The 10,306-nt window shown below is 35.9% G+C and overlaps 1 non-coding gene across 1 annotated transcript; it reads right to left on the bottom strand.

The window, feature by feature from the left end:
* Window positions 1-853: 853 nt before the first annotated feature.
* Smp_tRNA_01191_Gln_TTG.1.1 lies at window positions 854-924 on the bottom strand. The gene has a single exon. It is a non-coding gene (tRNA).
* Window positions 925-10,306: the final 9,382 nt, after the last annotated feature.

A 10,306-nucleotide genomic window follows, 5' to 3' on the forward strand; every position in this document is an offset into this window, starting at 1 on the left:
TGGATATAATAGTTGAATTTATGAGTCAATTAAGGCTAGACCATCATGGAAAAACGGAAAGCACTCGATGGCAGTTCCGTTTTAGTGTAATGAACGAGAACACGAGTGGAGACAATCGAATGTATTTAGGCACAAATTACAAACTATCTCACTAAATTCTGATAACCATACCGTAAACTGTTAAATTGCGAAATAACAATCACTAGTCACAATCTTAACTGTTCCTTCTTCAAATATCAGTCCATCTTCCCTAATTCCATTGTTCATGCATTTTTGTACAGATTGTGCTTCATTTCAGTTCTTTCTTTAACGATCTTCTGCCAAAATACCTTCTATGTCTGACCATCACCATATACTACTTATGTGGATATAAGTAGACCACACCACCCACTAGTATTCGACTCCTCAACAGTGTGCGTACATGATTGCGCATGAGGGATTTGAACCGTCCAATGCTCCCATGTTTGCATGGTGATCTAGTTTTAATCAACTCATGAATTAAAATATTCACAATGATTATAATACACTTCTTGTATTCATATACATTGTTTTCATTTTTTAAAGACATTTTCACCACTAACTAACACTAGTCGAATGATGAACTCGTTATATTACACATTGACTGATGTTGAATATTTCAATCACAGGATTTTAAATTAGTAATCTAAAAGTATAATGCTCAATGTGGGATGATGGAATATGAGTTTAACTTATTTGAGTGGTTCTAAATCAGAAACATATAAATATTTGGTAAGCAGAGATGGATAGTGTCTAGCAGTGGAATCCAGTTTGATGCGCGCTTCGTCCTATTTGGGACTCGTCAGCTGGATTTATCTGCATCTCAGAGTTGATGTTCACTCTGGGACTCGAACCCAGTACCTTTCGCTTCAAACGCTATCACATTATCCACTCGGCCACTGATTGATGGGAAGATTCAAACAAGAAATACTCAATGAATTTATACAAATATTTGGTGTTTGCGGAAAACCTTGAACTTAGATTTTGTGTAGTTAGTATTCGTTAACAGATGTACTTTAAATCTTGAGGGATCTCTAATCATCCAACGCATGTCATTTGAAGTCATTTAGACTAGCGATCATATTAAGACTTAATCGACAAAATTCAGTCAGCTCAGAAGACTAGATATTATTCATCATTAAATGATTAGTCAGTTATAGAAAGATGCAGTTTTGTAAATAGTAACAATTTTCTGATTGGAACTGATCAACATAGAAATAAAATAGACATACATTAGATACTTATCAATTACATGGTATTAACAAGTAAACTGAACCATCTTTCCAAATGTTCCTTGAGATAAATGAGAGTTATTACCAGAAAGGGGTGGATACATACTACTGAAAAGTTTCGTATTAGGAAGAAATGGCGATCCAGTGCTTCAAGGTTTTCAATGGTGATCTACTTTTAATTGACCCGTGGATTCAACTAATACATTACTACAATTTCTATGAACCACCATTCTGATCATAATCATCATGTGCTAACTAGTAATTGGCTTCAAGATGGATTTCCGGGAGTTCTAGTGAGAAAATATGACCAGTGGAGTCCGATCCGTGTCGAATATGGACAGATATCAACTTCAGACAATGGATGAATGTTTGCGCAAAACCATGAATCGACTGAAGTTGGACACTAACACCGTTAGATACCGGTCCAGTGGTCTAGAGATGCTTCCATATACAATAATCTTTGAATGCAATAGTTGATATCTTCAATTTAAGTTTATTTTTTTGTTTGTTTTTTGTTAGGTATGATCATACTCATTCTCAAGACCAATGGATTTCCTTTAGTTTTATCAGAGCTTGCAAAATTTAATTTAAAAGTTAGTCATCAGTAAACGGATGAATATAGATTCTTCCAATTCTGTAGTGCCGCGATTCGTTAATCGTTCGTTTCGATAATCGATATAATTCTAATCTTAACGGCGCGTAAAATCAGAAGACAAAGGATAGCAGCAACTACAGTTTATTGTCGAATAACTCAGGTCAGAAAGTTAACAACACCTGAGCGAATAATAACGAGCGAGTGGACAGGCGAATAAGCGAAGGAAGCGAACGAGGCGGAAATGACATACAGTGGAGATGGCTGGGAAGCCAACTCGAGAGCGAAGCGAAAATAATGCGTATTGGAGATGGCTGGGAAGCCAACTCGATTTAAGCAAGCGTTAATCAACATTTATAGTCAGACAAAAATGAGTGACAGACATATGATGAATAAGATACGAAATGTACACATATATGCTCATATAAAAGTATAGCCAAGGTTAATAAGCGAATAATGAACAAGATCGAAATATGACTCATGACAGGCGAATTGGCTTGGCCAGTAGCTAGGATAAAGTATATGGGCTTAACAAATAAACTGATACTACAGTTTTATCAGAGCTTGCAAAATTTAATTTAAAAGTTAGTCATCAGTAAACGGATGAATATAGATTCTTCTATTGGTTGTTTGAATCTTCCCATTGGTGTTTAGAACTGCAATTGATCAGTCACCTAAATATCAATGGGAAGATTTAAATAAACAACACAAAACTGAATTAAAACATTACTAGATTTCACAAGCTAGTGGCTATCTGGATTTAGTAGTTAACAGAAGGGGGTTTCGTGGAGACTTTAGTAATTTTATGTAGTTGAGATCATGAGTCAATTGAAGCTAGACCACCATGGAAAACAAGTATCTACCTCAGTACAATAGAAGTTGGTCGCGCATTTTCGTGGATTGGTTGAGGTTAGACATTAACACCGTTGGATGCCGGCTCAGTGGTCTATCGGTTAAGCGCTCTAGCGTGAGACTGATAGGTCCTGGGTTTGATTCGCGCGAGGCGGGATCGTGGATGTGCACTGATAAATAGTCCCACAATAGGACGAAACGGCCTTCCAGTGCTTCCAGGTTTTCCATGATGGTCTAGCTTCAATGAACTAATGATCTCAACTACATAAAATTCAGTAGTTAAAGTGGAAAGGGTGATGAAGTTTGAAGTGAACGGCATTGTGTTGGGGTCCTAGAGTAAACATAAACTGTGTGGTACAGCTAAATCCAACTGACAAATCTCAAACGGGATGAAACATGTGTCTTGGATTCTACTTCTAGCCACCATCTATTTCTGTTTATTAACAATATGTTTCTACAACAAACCCAAATCAAGTTAAAACAAAGTTTATAAAACCATGAAGATTACCGAAAACTGAATCAAAAATCCATAGACATTATGATTTATGATCTCCAATACTCCATTGAATTCCTTGACAACTGGTTTTTATCAATACTTGTTTTACAGGTCGTTTTTCCTTGAAACGCCTTCTTTTAAAATATGTTATATCCTCAATCACATTACTTATTATTGAATAAAATCAATATATATATGCATTATCTAACTTAGTCCTTCAATTTCTTTCTTTTTTCTTCCAAGATCCTGAACTGTTGAAATTGAATCATGGAAATACTGGGTTCAATGCTGAATCACATGTAAAAGATAAACGAACGAAACCTCGGGTTAAGGTTGGTACCTTCATTTTAGTTTAATAATTATAAATAGATGATTTTTATATATACTTGAAATCATAAGTCAATTGAAGTTAGACCACCATGGAAAAACTGGAAGCACTGCTTGACGGCCAACTCGTCCTATTGTGGGACTCCTCAGCAGTGAGCATCCACGATTCCGCCTCGTTAGATTCGAACCCAGGACCTACCAGTCTCACACCAGAGCACTTGACCGATAGGGGATTTTTATTTTAAAAAAGAAGAAAATCTACATCTTGATAGATATTTTCGAAATGTTTGTGTTAATTTTCTGCAGTTCTTCTTATAAGTTGATATTAGTTGAAATGATTCAGCATAGACCATTGAACTCCAGATAACATGACACTGATTACTGACTAATGTTTGATTAGTTTGATCACTTCGGACCTAAAAGAGATTTATTACTATCTAAGTAAATCAAAGATGTTTATAAATGGATCATTATATGATGAGGGATCTAGTGTTAGTAAAAGCATCGGTTCTTTTATGCTAGTCAGTTCCAATAATCGTAAATTCTAGCTCTAGGATTTTCTGTTGTTTCTCTTTGACAAAGACTTAAAATTACAAAAAGTGGTAATATAAGATTAAACATTTAGCCTTACAAGTGCTTTGTCTCTTGATCCATAGAAAGTGTGTAAGATCAATTGCTAGTTAAGGATCCATTATTTTGAATATTGGTTTGTTCATTTTGAATTGTTTATTTAAATCTTCTCATTGATGAATAAGACTGCAATTGACTAGTCTCTTATTGGTATATGTGCATTGCTTTGATAGTGTCACCAAGTCACAGGCATTGTAAGCAAAGATGGGTGGTGGCTAGCAATAAGAGACTGGTTAATCGTAAACCTAAACATCAATGTGAAGATTCAAACAAACAATACAAAAATGAATTAAAACATCACTCCATTTCACAAGCTAGTGGCTCTCTGGATTCAGTAGTTAAAGTGGATAACTTGAGGGCGTTTTATGCGAAAGGTATTGTGTTAGAATCCTGGAGTGAACATCGAATTTGTGGTGCAGTTACGTCTGATTGACAAGTTCGAAGTAGGGGTGAATTGGGGCGCGTCCTGAATCCCACTGTTAGCCACTATCCATCTTTGCTTATAAGTCTGTTCATTGTAACTCTAGCATGATCTTACCTATTTCATCCATTTATAATATTTAAATAACTTCATTTATGAAATCATGTAAATCTGGAGTGAAACAGGTATCTAAATTTCTTACATCCGATTTCGTTACTGGAACTGTCATGAATAGACAAAATACTAGTACTGTTATATAAGTTCAATTGCTGGCAACTAATATGTGCTACTTAATAGCAGAACTCAGATTAATATTGATCGATAAAATGAAGAAAAGTACGACTATAGATAATCAAACGGACCTTAAGATGACAATGAGTTATATATCGTTTATTTATCTAGTTAGGAGTTAAATTTGAATACCTGGACCTGCTATCAGTTGGTATTACTTAAACAATAATTTAATATCTCTATTTAAATTAGAATATCACAGGATTAACAGCTTTAATTAAAGAAATATCACAAATTTGATAGTTGAATTCATGAGTTCATTAAAGCTAGACTACCATTGAAAACCTAGAAGCACTGAACGGCCATCTCGTCCTGGTATATGACTAGTATGTGACTCCTGAGTAGTGCTCAACCACAATCCCGCCTGAAGAGATTCGAACCCAAAAACTATAGGTCTCGCGATTGGACGCTTAACCTGTAGACCACTGAGTTGACATCTAATGGTGTTTATGTCTTACTTCAACCAATACACGAAATTGAACCACCGTCCATCATTGTCTTCAGTGAGTAACTGTTTCTACAGACCTGATTGAACTGCACTGATCACGGCTTCTAACTGAAACTCCAGGAAATACATCTGGAAGCCAATTAATAGTGAGCACATGATGATTATGATCTGAATGGTGATTTGTGGAGATTGTTGTAATTTACTAGTTTGAATTGATGATTTGGATAAAGGTCGTTCAGGTTTTTCATGTAGTCTAGCTTTAATTGACTCATGAATTCAACTATTAACTTACTACAATCTCCACAAAACTCTCTCTTCTGAAAATATTACAAAATTACTGAGTTACATATTTGTCCCATTGTCAAAGAAATATATAATAGTTCGTTCTCAAGACGTTAAAAACATTAGGTCATCTATAAAAGTGAATCATTTTGAGATGGTATTTATTTATTTAAACAGTTAAATATTGGTACAAAGGGGCATCAGATATATATGTGCCACACAAATCTCATTCGATTTGTGTCAGGGCTGTAATACTGCCCAGGTGCCCAGATTGAAGGTTTTCTTAAGGGGTTACACCTCCAGCCTTTGACCTTAAGGTCTGATCCACAAGGCAGTGGGGAATCGCAAAAAGATGCAGTCCCATGGTATCCGGTGATCAACAATTGATTCTTATACCATTCGTTCTCTCACGATACTGGAGCCAGCCCATGTGCACCATTGGTTTGGCATCGAGGTTTTCCAACTCCCCTAAGTGAACTCGATGTGTCCACCAATCCGGTTAAAGCGCCGGATATTCTCTTTTCGTCCTCTCAATTTCATAAACGAGAAGGCAGTGAGCAGGATTTCTCTGGTAGATACTATATACGCGTGGCCATGTAAAAGCATTTGGAGAGGGAGATCGGACTCTCCCTACTCTCGGCAGTACCACAACATTTGGAGGGGGGGGTAGAGAATAGTTTTAACTTGAAATGAGAATGTTGATTTGTTCCTTCACTATATACTGAGATTACTAACCATAATTCATTATACCTATTTCACATATGTATATAAATATACATATTACTTGAAAGATTATTTCATGACCTATATTTCCTAAGAATAACTGATCTTCAAAGAATAATCTAGTCTCTTTTTTGTTTTAAGGTCAAGTTACTAAAACAAATGTTAACATCATAGAATGTTGACATTACTATACTATTCAAATTCATAGACTGATACGATATACATCACCATCATTGCCATGATCAGTCATTCTTTCCTATTCTCCCCTTTACTGACCTATTATTTATGCTTCTTTATGGTTAATGTGTCCTTAAGTAAAGCATACATAATCATTGAACTTATCTTGTATAACATTGAATTTGCATTATTGATATTTATTGAAAATTAAAAGGGTATAATAATAACAATATTGTTTTGTTTGAATCTTTTCATTGATGTTTAAGACTGTCATTGATCAGTCTCTCATATTGGCATTCTATGGGCATCCTGTGTGTATGGCCTCGATATTAGCTTTCATTCCCTAGCATTATACATGAGATATTATTCCTTTTAAGATAAATATCCAGTAATATCTACCAACCAGACTATCTATCTACCTACCTATCTATGGACTAGCGTAGATACCTAAATATTAATTTAATAGAAATCTTATTATTCATGTATAAACTTAATGGATAATAAGGTCATACATATCATGTAGAAAAAAAGATAATAATAACCCACCGAACCCCCCCCCAAGAAAAAAAAAGGAAATTGTGAACATTCTAATTAAGATCAATGAAACATTCACCTGGTTTCGTGCTGGACTGCATGCACCCTAGCTTAATGATATTTACCCTAGGCTTCAGTGGTTGAATTAAGTATACACTTGGCTTCGTGCTCGACCGCATGTACCATGGCTTAGTGATATTTGCCCTAGTCTTCAATGGTTGAATTAAGATAAAGGGATAATTTTCATTGTCAAAGGATTGGAACTCAGGACCTATCAGTCTCGCGCGTGAACGCTTAACGTCTAGACCACTGAGCTGGCATCCAATGGTGTTAATGTCTAACTTCAATCAACACATGAAATTGAATAAACTGTCCACCATTGCCTTCAGTGAGTTACTATCTCAGTACAGTCTCTAACATCCACTGCTACCTTGGGCTTAATCTTGTATAATGATTATTTTTCATTTTATGGCATGATGAAATCTAGTCTCCTTGTATACAAACTATGTGTATGTCTCAAATATATAATTCATATAGCGGAGGTTGATATTAATGTTCTGAACTGATCCGGATAGATTAGGTGAGAAGTTACTATTTTAGAGGACCAGTAAGAACTTAGACTTGACTATAGGCTGCTCGTACTGGTTAATACGTCATTGATTTGGCACAGTGCCAAGGTCATATAAATCGGTGTTGTACTTAGCGATTTAGTCACGTGATATATATTAATAGATCATAAGGCCATAACAAATATCATATTTCAAATGCTTATAAAAAGAGTATAAGCTTCATTTACATATTAAATTTTATTTTCTACTTAAGTTATTGTATAGAAATATGTCACTTTAAACGCTTGCACAAGTTGATTGAAAGAAAAATCTAGAGAGCGTAAATGTGGATGAGCATTGCTGAGGAGTCTCAAACTAAGACGAAACGGTAGTCCAGAGCATCTAAGTTTTCCAACGTGGTCTAGCTTTAATCAACTTATGAATTCAACCATTAAAAGTTATTACAATCTCCATAAATCCCCATTATGATAGAAAAAAATTTAGAGCACAGTAATCTACATATATTTTTCTTTATAACTTATAATATATATTGAATTGATAAACAAGAAAAGAGAGTAAAAAACAGAACTATTTATAAGATGGTGATTAGAGGTAGTCAACATGAAACCCTGGATCTAAGTCTCGTATTATTTGGCACTCATCAGCAAGGTATATCTCTAATCTTGAGGGAACTGATGCTCTCTAACAGATTCGATCTCATGTCATCCAGCTTCACAATCAGAGACGTTAGCACTGACCTCCTTTAGGACTGAGATGTATCTATAATTGACTGATCACTAGGTGATGATCAATGTCATATATGTCAGGTCATTCTTAGTGCAGATCGTATCCTATCGATCAATCACCATCTTATCCCAATATAGTGCACTCAATGTCGATTCACCTAGGCTGGTAGCCACATTACAACTTGATCTATAAGATTCCATCTCCACAAAAAAAAGATCTAACATACATGACATTGATCACTACCCAGTGATCAGTTCATTGTAAATACATATTCCTGATTGATTTCACAGGGATAAATTTGATTATAGAAATTGTATTTTTGGTTTCTTTTGACTTACTTTTTATCGAATGGATACGACTTTTCCAAACGATATACATTCCTATACAAACAAGCATAGGTACACTCACACTCACACCCACACCCACACGCACGCACACACACACACATAGATACTCAAATAACAAATATACATACTTGTTCATTGCCATAAAATGCATAAATTATTCTTTCTTTTTAATTTAACATAGCGTGACCAATATAATTTAGCTTATAAAAGAAAACGAACTAATAAAATAAACACATAAAAAATTAAATGCAAAAATTAAACTGAAAGGATATGGTTACAAGTTGATTGAAATGATTAAAAAAAAGAAAAAAAGAGAAGAAATTGATTTGGGATTCATTTTGAAAACAACGAATATAACTTCTTTTGAATAGTTGAAAGCATGAGTCAATTGAAGCGAGACCATCAAGGGAAAACCTGGAAGCACTGCTTGACGGCCTTTTTGTCCTATTGTGGGACTCCTCAGTGGCAGTGATCATCCACGACCTCGCGAGATTTCAACCCAGGACCTACCAGTCTTGCGTTAGAGCACTTAAACGATAGACCACTGAACTGGCCGGCATTCAATTGTGGTAATGTCTAAATTCAACTAATCCACGATGTTTGAGCAACCGTTCACCAATTGTCTTCAGTGTGTTGATATCTTTATAACAGATGGCTGAGGCACGTGTTACGTATGCACAACCACCGACTGCCCCGACGTGCAATGTTTTATGGTGTAGGAGTAGGTTGGAAGAAGGCTAGCGGCGGCCAGACCAAAACGTGACACAAATCCATGAAGTCACTGACAAGTGGACTGAACCATTTTGGTAGGTGTATACTACCTGGTCGGGATTCGCGAGATGATAGCAATCGATGGTTAGAGATATTGAATACCATGGCTCAAAATCGTTTGTATTTGCGCAGGTGCATCCACTCTTTGTGTTCTACCAAATTCTAATCTTCTGACTTCATGTCCCTATCTTTTTTCTCTTTCCAAATCTATTTCATTGGATCATACTCCTTCAATAACATCTTCAAACCCTAATCTTTCACATAATACTTGTACTCCTACTACCTCTATCACTATGGAGTTTGAATCGATAACTGCACCTCTGTGCTAATGTGGTAAGGCAACTCGAACTGATGTACGTACGTACAAAGTCCTACGTTGTGAGTGTGACTAGTAAATCTTATTATTATCAGAAAGGGTTTTGCGGAGATTTAGTATTTTCATAGTTGAAAGTGTGAGTTAATTGAAGCTAGAACACCAAAGAAAACCTGGAAGCACTGCTTGACGGCCGTTTCGTCTTATTGTGGGACTCCTCAGTGACAGTGTGCATCCATGATCCCGCATTCGCGAGATTCAAACTCAGAACCTACCAGTCTCGCGCCAGAGCACTCAACCGATAGACCACTGAGCCGGCATCCGATGGTGTTAATGTCTAACTTCAACCATCCCACGATGTTTGAGCAACCGTTCACCAATTGTCTTCAGTGAGTTCCTATCTCACAAGAGACGTGGTTTGAACTCCACTGATCACTGCTTCTCACTAGAACTTCAGGATTTACCCCTCAAAGTCAGTTTGCTATTCTACACAAACGACCTTATATTCATAATCTTCAATTATGACTACATTTTTCAAAAACCAATCATATCTGAAT

This window comes from Schistosoma mansoni, assembly GCF_000237925.1.
Source record: "Schistosoma mansoni, WGS project CABG00000000 data, chromosome 3 unplaced supercontig 0141, strain Puerto Rico, whole genome shotgun sequence".
NCBI classification, from domain to species: domain Eukaryota; kingdom Metazoa; phylum Platyhelminthes; class Trematoda; order Strigeidida; family Schistosomatidae; genus Schistosoma; species Schistosoma mansoni.